Raw genomic sequence first — 10,449 nt, 5'->3', positions numbered from 1 at the left:
CAGTAGGTTTGAACTGGCACACAAAAGAATGTGCATAATTGAAGATAAATTAATACAGATTATGCAGTCTGGAGAACCAAAAGAAAAAAGGATAAAGGAAAATTCAAAGGACCTCAGAGAAATGTTGTATCAACATATGTGAAATGAGAGTACCAGAAAGAGAGGTGAGAAAGAAAGGGAAGAAAAAATATTCAAAAAAATAATGATCAAAAACTTTCCAAATGTCTTGCAAAACGACTGACACTTTCAGGAAGCTCAGTGAACTCCAAGTAGGATGAACACAGAAAGATTCACCGAAGATACATCACAGTGAAAACGCTGAGGGCCAAAGACATGGAGAAATGTTGAAAGCAGCGAGAGGAAAATGATCTGTCACCAGGTAACCACGGGAGATTAGCAGCTGACCCGTGGGTGACCATGGAGATCAGAAGCAGTGAGATAACGCACCCAAAGGGCTCACATTAAAAATGACAGGGACCAGCAGTTAGCGTAATGGCTATGTCACTGGACTCCCACGTAGCCGACTGCGGTTCAAGTCCTGGACCCAGCGGCTTAAACTCACGCTGGGCGCGTGTACGTGTGTGCCCAAGATCCCAAGAGGAGAATGGAGGAGAAGGGATTGCGGCGTGGCCGTCCCCCCTGGGGGGGTGATTTCTCACTTTCTATCTCTCTGTCTCTGTCTGTCTGGTGAGCGCATGCACCCTCTAGCGAAAACCTCTCAAAAAAAATTTAAAAATGACAAAATCAACTCAGCAACCAATAATCTTATATCCAACGAAGCCGTTTTTTTTTTGTTGTTGTTGTTGTTGTTTTTTTTTTTTTAGTGAAGACAAAACAAAGACATGCCCAGATGAACAAAGACTGAGAGAATTTGTTTTTAGCACACATGGCTTACATGAAGTACTAAGGAAGGTCTTCAGACTGAGCTCCAGGTGGTGATTTGAGTCCACGTTTTTAAAAACAGACACTGGTAGGGCCAGCAGATGGTATAGTGGTTACGTCACTGGACTCCCACCTGGCCGACTGTGATTCGAGTCCCAGACCCGGTGACTCAAAACTCAGACTGGGCAAATGTGCATGTATGCCCAAGATCCTGGGAGGAGAATGGAGGAAAAGGGATTGCAGTATGGCCATCCCCCCCAGGGGTGAGTTCTCACTTTCCCTCTCACTATCTCTGTCTCTCTCCAGCCAGTGCATGTGCCCTAAGCAAAAATCTCTTTAAAAAAAATCAGGCACTGGTAAAGGTAATTATGAAATAATAAGGCAGCATAAATATGTATTCTTCTCCTTGTCTCAACTGATTTAAAAAGCAATTGTATGAAACAATATGTACATGATGTAGGTAGGACCTATTACGTTCAGAAATATAATACATTTGCCAATAACGAGACAAGGGAGGTGGTGGGAGCAAAGCTGTATTGAGCTAAGGAAATGATATCAGATGGTAACTGGAATCCACAGGAAAAAAGTAAGAACTAGAGATAATAACTAAGATTCATACAACAAAAGCTATAAGTTCATGCTTGCTCTCCTTCTCTTGCCTGCTATAAAAGACACCTAACTGTATAAGGTAATAATTATAAATCTTTATACGTGGATTTTTAACATTTATAGATGTAATAACAATAATGTCATAAAAAGAAAGAAAAGGGGGAACCATCAGGTGGCATGGTGGTTAAGGACGCTGGACTCCCACATGGCCAACCACGGTGTGAGCCCAGACCTGGGGATTTGCTTTCTCACTTTCTCCCTCTTTCTCTGTCCCTTGCTGGTCAAATTAAAATAAATAGAGTTAAATAAAAAAATAATTCTTTAAAGAAAAAGGAAAGGAAATGCAGCTATATTTCTTTCTTATTTTTCTGTTTCTTTCTTTTTTTTCTCTTTCCTTTTTTCTTTCTTTTTCTTTCCTTTTTCCTCTTCTGTTAGAGGCCATGTGCTCTCACCAGACAGACATAAAGAGAAGGAAAGTGAGAAAGCACCCCTCATGGGGAATGGTCACACCACAATCTCTTCTCTTCCATCTCTCACTCCTTTTGGGATTTTTGAGCACAGACACACACACACATAGACTTCTTAAAGGTAGAAACTGATTCTAATCAATTAAGACATGTAGGCTCAGCCTGGTGGTGCAGTTGGTAGCAAATTGAACTGTAGCACTAGAAGCCTCATGATTGACCATTGGTTTGGGTCTTTGAGTTGGGCTGAAGATACATTAGGGTGTGTGTGCATGTCCAGAATTCCAAAAAGCTGGAACATTGGGAAAAAGGGATCATTGTGTGATGAGATCCTGATGAGGTCTCTCTCTCATGCATGCGTATGTACTGCCATCATGAATAAAATATACTTATTTTCTTTCATCGCTAGGGTACGTGTGTGCTTACCAGAAAGAATGAGGGAGTGTGCAAGTACCCTCCAATGGGGCATGATCATGCTGGAATCCTTTTTCCTCTATTTCTGCATATTTACAGAATTTTTTGGCATGAGTGCATATATACTTAGCATGTTTTTCTAGCCACCAGGGCTGGGATTTGAACCATGGTCAGCATGCGAGATCTTGTTCTTGATGCACTGTGTTTACATACTGTACTATGGAATTGACCCAATAAATATACTTTTTAAAAGATGAATATAGTGGGGACCAGCAGGTGGTGTGGTAGTTAAGGTGCTGGACATTCCCACATGGCCAACCATGGTTCAAGTCCTGGACCTGGTGGCTTGCTTTCTCACTTTTTCTCTCTCTGTGTCTCTCTGGTCAAAATAAAATAAGTAAATGAATAAATTTTTAAAATTAAAAATAATTTTTTAAAAAGATGAATATAGTAAGCCCTAGATCAACAACTAAGAAAATAATGAGAAGGGCCAGCAGATAGCATGGAGGTTAAGGTGGCTGGATCCCACATGGCTTACTGTCCAGTCCCAGACTCAGTGGCTTGAAGAACAAGCAGGGCATGTGTGCGTGCATGCCAGAAGTCCTGAGAGGAGAACAGTGGAGAAGGGATTGCTGCAAGGCCATCTCCCTTAGGAGTGCTTTCTCACTTTTCCTCTCTCTGTCTCTCTGTCTCTCTGTCTCTCCAGCAAGTACACATGCCCTATAGCAAACTAAGAAAACAAGCAAACAAAAAAAACAAGATCCTAGTATACATTGTCCATCAGAGAACCAGTTTAAATTTAAAAATAAATAAATAAACAAACTGGGGGGTGGGGAGGGCAGCCGGTGACATATTGGTTAAGGCGCTGGACTCCCATGTGGTCAACCATGGTTTGAGTCCCAGACCTGGTGGCTTGAAACTCACCCTGGGCGTGTGTGCATGCATGCCCAAAATCTTGAGAGGAGCATGGAGGAGAAGATATTATGGCATGGCCATCCCAGCCTGCTCCGGGAGGTGGGGGGTGAGGTTTCTTGCTTTCTGTCTCTGTCTGTCTTCTGGCATGTGCAAGCACCCTGTAACAAAAATATTTAAAAAAAAAAAACCACAAATTTTAAAAAGTAGAAAAATACACATCACGCAAATAGTAATCACAGGAATAGTGAAGTGGCTAAACACAGAGAAAACAGACTTTAAAACAAAAAATGCTTCTAAAGAAAAAGAGAGGACATTTTATAATGATAGAAGAGTTGATGCATCAGAAAGATATAACAATTATAAACATATATAGACATACATACACACCTACCACCGAGCACCAAAATGCACGAAACAACAATGAGGGGAGAGAGAGACAATTCAACAAGAACACAATACCGCACTTTCAGTAATAGACCCAGGCAGGAAAAGGAGGAGAACATTTGAGACTTGACACACTGTACAACAAGTTGACCTAACAAACCCCTGAAGAACATGACACCCGACGACAGCAGAATGTATTACATGTTTTCTTTCTTTTTTAGTTTTTGCTATAGGGCAAGTATGCATGCCAGAGACGGAGAGAAGAAAACTGAGAAATCGCTCCCCCAAGGGGATGGCCACATCACAGTCACTTCTCTTCATTCTCCCCTCAGGGTTTTGGGCACACATGCATGTCCATGGCTTGAACCACAGTTGGTCGTGCACGTCCACGGCTTGAACCACAGTCGGCCCTGTCCAGCACCTTAACCACTATACCACCTGCGGCCCCAGAATGTACATTTTCTCACATGTACATGGAACGTTCTCCAGAATAAGCTACATGGTCGGTGATAAGTTAAACTCAATAAATTTTAAAGGAAAGAAAAAATACAAACTACATCCTCTAACCAGAGTGGAATGAAATTAGAAAAATGGGGACCAACAGTTGGTGTAATGGCTCTGTCCCTGAACTCCCATGTAGTTGACTGCAATTCGAGTCCTGGACCCAGTGACTTAAACTCACACTGAGCGCGTGTGCGTGCGTGCCCAAGATCTGGAGAGGAGAAAGGAGGAGAAGGGATTGCGTCATGGCCATACCCCCTGGGGGGTGATTTCTCGCTTTCTATCTCTCTGTCTCTCTCTGTCTTTCTGGCGAACACACGCACCCTATAGCAAAAACCTCTCCAAAAAAAAAGTAAGAAAGAAAAGAAAAATACGTTCTGTTGAAAAAAATGTGGGAAACTCACAAATATATGGAAATTAAATAATATGCTCCTAAATAATGGATGTGTCAAAGAAGAAACCAAAAGGAAATGAGAAAATACTTTGAAGTGTATGAAAATGAAGATGCAAAATACCAAAATTATGAGATGCAATAAAACAGTACTGAGAGGGAAATTTATAATCATAAATACCTACATTTTAAAAATGCATTGATCGGGACCAGCAGTTAGCATAATGGCTATGTTGCTGGACTCCCATGTAGTTGACCGCGGTTTGCGTCCAGACCCGGTGGCTTTAAATTCATGCCGGACGCGTGTGTGCGCGTGCCCAAGATCCCGAGAGGAGAATGGAGGAGAAGGGATTACGGCGTGGCCATCCCCCCTGGGGGGTGATTTCTCACTTTCTGTCTCTCTGTCTCTCTCCGTCTGGCGAATTGCCCCTATAGCGAAAACCCCTCCAAAAAAAAAAAAAAAAAGCATTGATCTCAGGCCGGCAAATGGTGTGGTGGATAAAGACGCTGAACTCCCACATGGCTGACCACAGTTTGAGTCCTGGACCTGGCAGCTTGCTTTCTTACTTTCTCTCTCTCTCTCTCGTCAAATTAAAAAATAATAATAACAAATGGAACTAAATAAATAATTACTTTTTTTAAAAAAAAAGAATGCATTGATCTCAAATCAGTAAACTAAACTTCCACCTTAAGATAATGGTAAAACAGGGGACCAGCAGTTGGTGTAATGGCTATGTTGCTGGATTCCAGTAGTTGACCACAGTTTGAGTCCCGGATCCAGTGGCTTATACTCATGCCAGGTGCGTGTGCGTGCGTGCCCAAGATCCCGAGAGGAGAATGGAGGAGAAGGGATTGTGGTGTGGCCATTCCCCCTGGGGGATGATTTCTCGCTTTCTGTCTCTCTGTCTTTCTGGTGAGTGTATGTGCCCTATAGGGAAAAACCTCTACCAAAAAAAAAAAAAAAAGATAATGGTAAAACAAACAAACAGAGCTTAAGAAAAGCAAATAAATATTGGAGCGAAAAATTAATGAAACAGAAGAAATCTATGAAACCAACTACTGATTCTAGGAAAAGATCAAGAAAATTGAAGGAAAAAAATGGTTAGATTGACCAAGAAATAGGCGAGGACTCAAATTATTGAGACAAGGAAGAAAGAATATATTACTACCAATCTTAGGAAAATAAAAAATTAGTTAAAGGGATACTATGAACAATTGTATGTCAAAAAAATAGGTAACTTAGATGAAGTGGACAAATTCCTAGAAAGATACATACTAAAAAAACTGATTCAAGAAGAAATAGAAAATTGTACTATAACAAGTAAAGAAATTGCATAAGTAATTTAAATTACACTATCTATAATGAAAAGTCCAGGATCAGATGACTCCAGTGGAGAATTCTTTTTTAAAAAAATTATTAATTTAATTTATTTATTCATATATTTTTAATTTGACCAGAAAGTCTCTCTCTCTCTCTCTCTCTCTCACACACACACACACACACACACATACACACACAGCAAGAGAGAGAGAGAGAAAGAGAGAGGGAAAGTGAGAAAGCAAGCCACCAGGTTCAGGACTCAAACTGTGGTCAGCCATGTGGGCGTGTCCAGCGCTTTAACCACCACACAACCTGCTGGTCCCCGAGAATTATTTTTTTTCTGGAGAGGTTTTTGCTATAGGGCACGTATGCTTGCCAGAATGACAGAGACAGAAAGAAAGCGAGAAATCACCCCCCCCCCAGGGGGGATGACCACGTCGCAATCCCTTCTCCTCCAGTCTCCTCTCAGGATCTTGGGCACGCACGCACATGCGCCTGGCGTGAGTTTAAGCCACCGGGTCTGGGACTCAAACCGCAGTCAACTACCTGGGAGTCCAGCGACATAGCCATTACACCAACTGCTGGTCCCTCCAATGGAGAATTCTAACAAACATTTAGAGAAGAATTAATATAATTGATTCTTCACAAACTCTTTCAAAACTGGAAAAGAAGGGAATGCTTCCCAACTCACTCTATGAGGCCAGTATTACACTGAAACCAAAACCAGATAAAGAGATCACAGAAGAAGGGAACTACAGATTGATACATCTTGTGAATATAGACACAAAATCCCTCAACAAAACACTAGCAAAACTCGCACCAGCAGGTGACATGGTGGGTAAGGCACTGGACTCCCACATAGCTGACTGCAGTCTGATTCCTGGGCCTGGCTTTTTCTCTCTCTCTCTTTGTTGGGTGTATGTGCCCTATAGCAAATTAAAAATAATAATAATGATAAGAGATTAACTATTTGAAAAAAGAAGAAAAAATACTAGCAAACCAAATCTACATCATATGAAAAGAATTCTTTCTTATTTTTAGAGGGAGGTTTCTGCTATAGGGTGTGCACACTCACCAGAGAGTCAGAGAGAGCGAGTGAGAAATCACCTTCTAGAGGGGATGCCCATGCCAAAATCCCTTCTCCTCCATTTTCCTCCCAGAACTTTGGGCAAGCACACCCACATGCCTGTGTGAGTTTCAAGCCTCAGGGTCCAGGACTCAAACCATGGTCACGTGAGTCTAGTGCCTTAACCAGTACACCACCTGCTGGGCCCCCATATAAAGAGAATTCTGCACCATGAGCAAGTGGGATTTACCACAAAAATGCCAGGTTGGTTTGACATTCAAAAGTCAATTTGTGCAATACTCCATATTAATAGAATAAGAAATAAAAATTACATGATTACCCCAAAAGATGCAGAGAAAGCATTCCTGAACCTGATAAAATATCTCACTACCATCATACATACAGATGAGAGAATGGTGGCTTTCTCAGTCAGGAGCAGCACATGAATGTCCACTCTCACCACTTTTACTCAACATTGTATGTGAGATTGCAGCCAGAGCAATTAGGCAAGAAAAGGAAATAAAGGAATCTGGTTTAGAAAGGAAGAAGTAAAACTATTTGCAAATGACATGACTTTGAATATGTAAAATACTAAGGAAATCACTGAAAAACTATCAAAACTAATCAATGAATTCAGCAAGTTTGTAGAATACAATTTTTTTTGGAGAGGTTTTTGCTATAGGGCGCATGCACTTGCCAGAAAGACAGAGAGAGACAGAGAGACAGAAAGCGAGAAATCATCCCTTGAAAGGATGGCCAAGATGCAATCCCTTCTCCTCCATTCTCCTCTGGGGATCTTGGGCACGCACGCACATGCGCCCAGCGTGAATTTAAGCCACTGGATCCAGGACTCGAACCACGGTCGACTATATGGGAGTCCAGCAACATAGCCATTATGCTAACTGCTGGTCCCAGAATACAAAATTAATAATGCAAAAACAGTTGTATTTCTTTTTTTTAAAGAATTATTTTATTTAACTTTATTTATTTATTCATTTGTTTATTTCATTTTGACCTGAGAGGGACAGAGAGAGAGAGAGAAAGCAAGCCACCAGGTGCAGGACTCAAATCACAGTCGACCATGTGGGAATCCAGCGCCTTTAACCACCATGCCACTTGCTGGCCCCCAGTTGTATTTCTATATATTTTCAATGAAGAATCAGAAAATGAGCTTGAGAATGCAATTTCATTAACAATAGCATCAAAAACAACAAAGTACCTAAGAATAAATTTATCAAAAGAAGGACATTACTATTAACTTTCACATTATTCAGAAAGACCAGAAAACACTGTTGTGAGGGACCAGCAGTTAGCGTAATGGCTATGTCGCTGGACTCCCACGTAGTCGACCATGGTTCACATCCCGGATCCAGTGGCTTAAAACTCATGCCCGGCGCATCATGCACTTGCCAGAAAGACAGAGAGAGACAGAGAGACAGAAAGCGAGAAATCATCCCCTGAAAGGATGGCCACGCTGCAATCCCTTCTCCTCCATTCTCCTCTGGGGATCTTGGGCACGCACGCACATGCGCCCAGCGTGAATTTAAGCCACTGGATCCAGGACTCGAACCACGGTCGACTATATGGGAGTCCAGCAACATAGCCATTATGCTAACTGCTGGTCCCAGAATACAAAATTAATAATGCAAAAACAGTTGTATTTCTTTTTTTTAAAGAATTATTTTATTTAACTTTATTTATTTATTCATTTGTTTATTTCATTTTGACCTGAGAGGGACAGAGAGAGAGAGAGAAAGCAAGCCACCAGGTGCAGGACTCAAATCACAGTCGACCATGTGGGAATCCAGCGCCTTTAACCACCATGCCACTTGCTGGCCCCCAGTTGTATTTCTATATATTTTCAATGAAGAATCAGAAAATGAGCTTGAGAATGCAATTTCATTAACAATAGCATCAAAAACAACAAAGTACCTAAGAATAAATTTATCAAAAGAAGGACATTACTATTAACTTTCACATTATTCAGAAAGACCAGAAAACACTGTTGTGAGGGACCAGCAGTTAGCGTAATGGCTATGTCGCTGGACTCCCACGTAGTCGACCATGGTTCACATCCCGGATCCAGTGGCTTAAAACTCATGCCGGGCGCATGTGCATGCGTGCCCAAGATCCTGAGAGGAGACTGGAGGAGAAGGGATTGCGGCGTGGCCATCTCCCATGGGGGGTGATTTCTCGCTTTCTGTCTCTCTGTCTCTCTCTGTCTGTCTGGCGAGTGCATGCACCCTATAGCAAAAAAACTCTCAAAAAAAAAAAAAAAACAAACAAACAAACAAAAACACTGTTTTAAGAAACTGAAGATCTAAATAAATGGAAAACCATTTTATTAATCAATAAGTAGATACGGCCACCAGTGGTTTAAAAACGACAGTTTCTTTAATCAACAAATAGACATGTGCAACATTCAAAACTCATATTCATGAGTCAGAATTTTTACTTTTGTCAAGATGGCAATACTTCAGGCCAGCATGTGGCATAGTGGTTAAGGTGCTAGATTCCCACATGGCTCACTGTGGTTCGAGTCCTGGCCCCTGCAGCTTCAAACACGCTGCGTACATGTGTGTGCATGCCCAAACCCCCAGAAAAAGAATGACGGAGAAGGGATTGTGGCATGGCCACCCCCCACTTGGGGAGGTGATTTTTCACTTTCTGTCTCTGACTCTCCAGTAAGTACACACATCATATAGCAAAAAAATCTCTCTCAAAAAAAAAAAAAAAATGATGGCAATACTCTCCAAATTGATTTATAGAAAGAAACACACTAGTCCCGTGTACTTCACAGTTTATAACAATAAATGTTTACTATTTTACAGTTTCTGTGGATGAGGAATCCAGGCGTAGCTTAGCTGTGTTCCTCTGGCTCACGGTCTCTTAGGAGACTGCACTCATCGGGGCACTTAACGGGAGCTAAAGGATCACGTGGCTGTTGGCAGGCTTCAGCTCCTCACAAACTGCGGGGCTGAGGACCTTGGTTCGTTGCCATGCCACCCGGGCCTCTCCGTAACTCAGTTCCCAGCTCAGTTCCCAGCACGAGCAGCTTACTTCCCCCAGCATGAGTGGTCTAAGAGCAAGAGCCTCCAAGCCAGAAGTCACAGTCTTTCTACAACCCAGTCTGAGGAGGGACACCCCATCCCTTCTGCTTTACTTTTGGTATAAGCAAGTGGATAAGTCCTGGCCACATTCAAGTGAAGGGGATTACAAAAGGCTTGACTTCCAGGAGGCAGAGATCATGGGCGCCATCTTGGAGGCTGCCCTCCATGGCTCCCATTCTCCTTCCTCACAGCACAGGCCACGATGTGTACGTACACACGGACTTCGGAGGTCTTTCCTTGGATCAGCCTCTCACCATGGTGGCAACAATATCCATTTTGTTCATTGCCATGAGCCCAAATCAGAGCACAGGGCCTGGCACCACACTCACCAAATAATACTTACATAAATGCATTTATAAATACTTACTTAAAAAAAAAATGTTCATTCGTTT

This window comes from Tupaia chinensis, unplaced genomic scaffold (genome assembly GCF_000334495.1).
Source record: "Tupaia chinensis unplaced genomic scaffold, TupChi_1.0 Scaffold144899_1, whole genome shotgun sequence".
Classification (NCBI taxonomy): domain Eukaryota; kingdom Metazoa; phylum Chordata; class Mammalia; order Scandentia; family Tupaiidae; genus Tupaia; species Tupaia belangeri.
Note: the sequence above shows the minus strand (reverse complement) of the source record.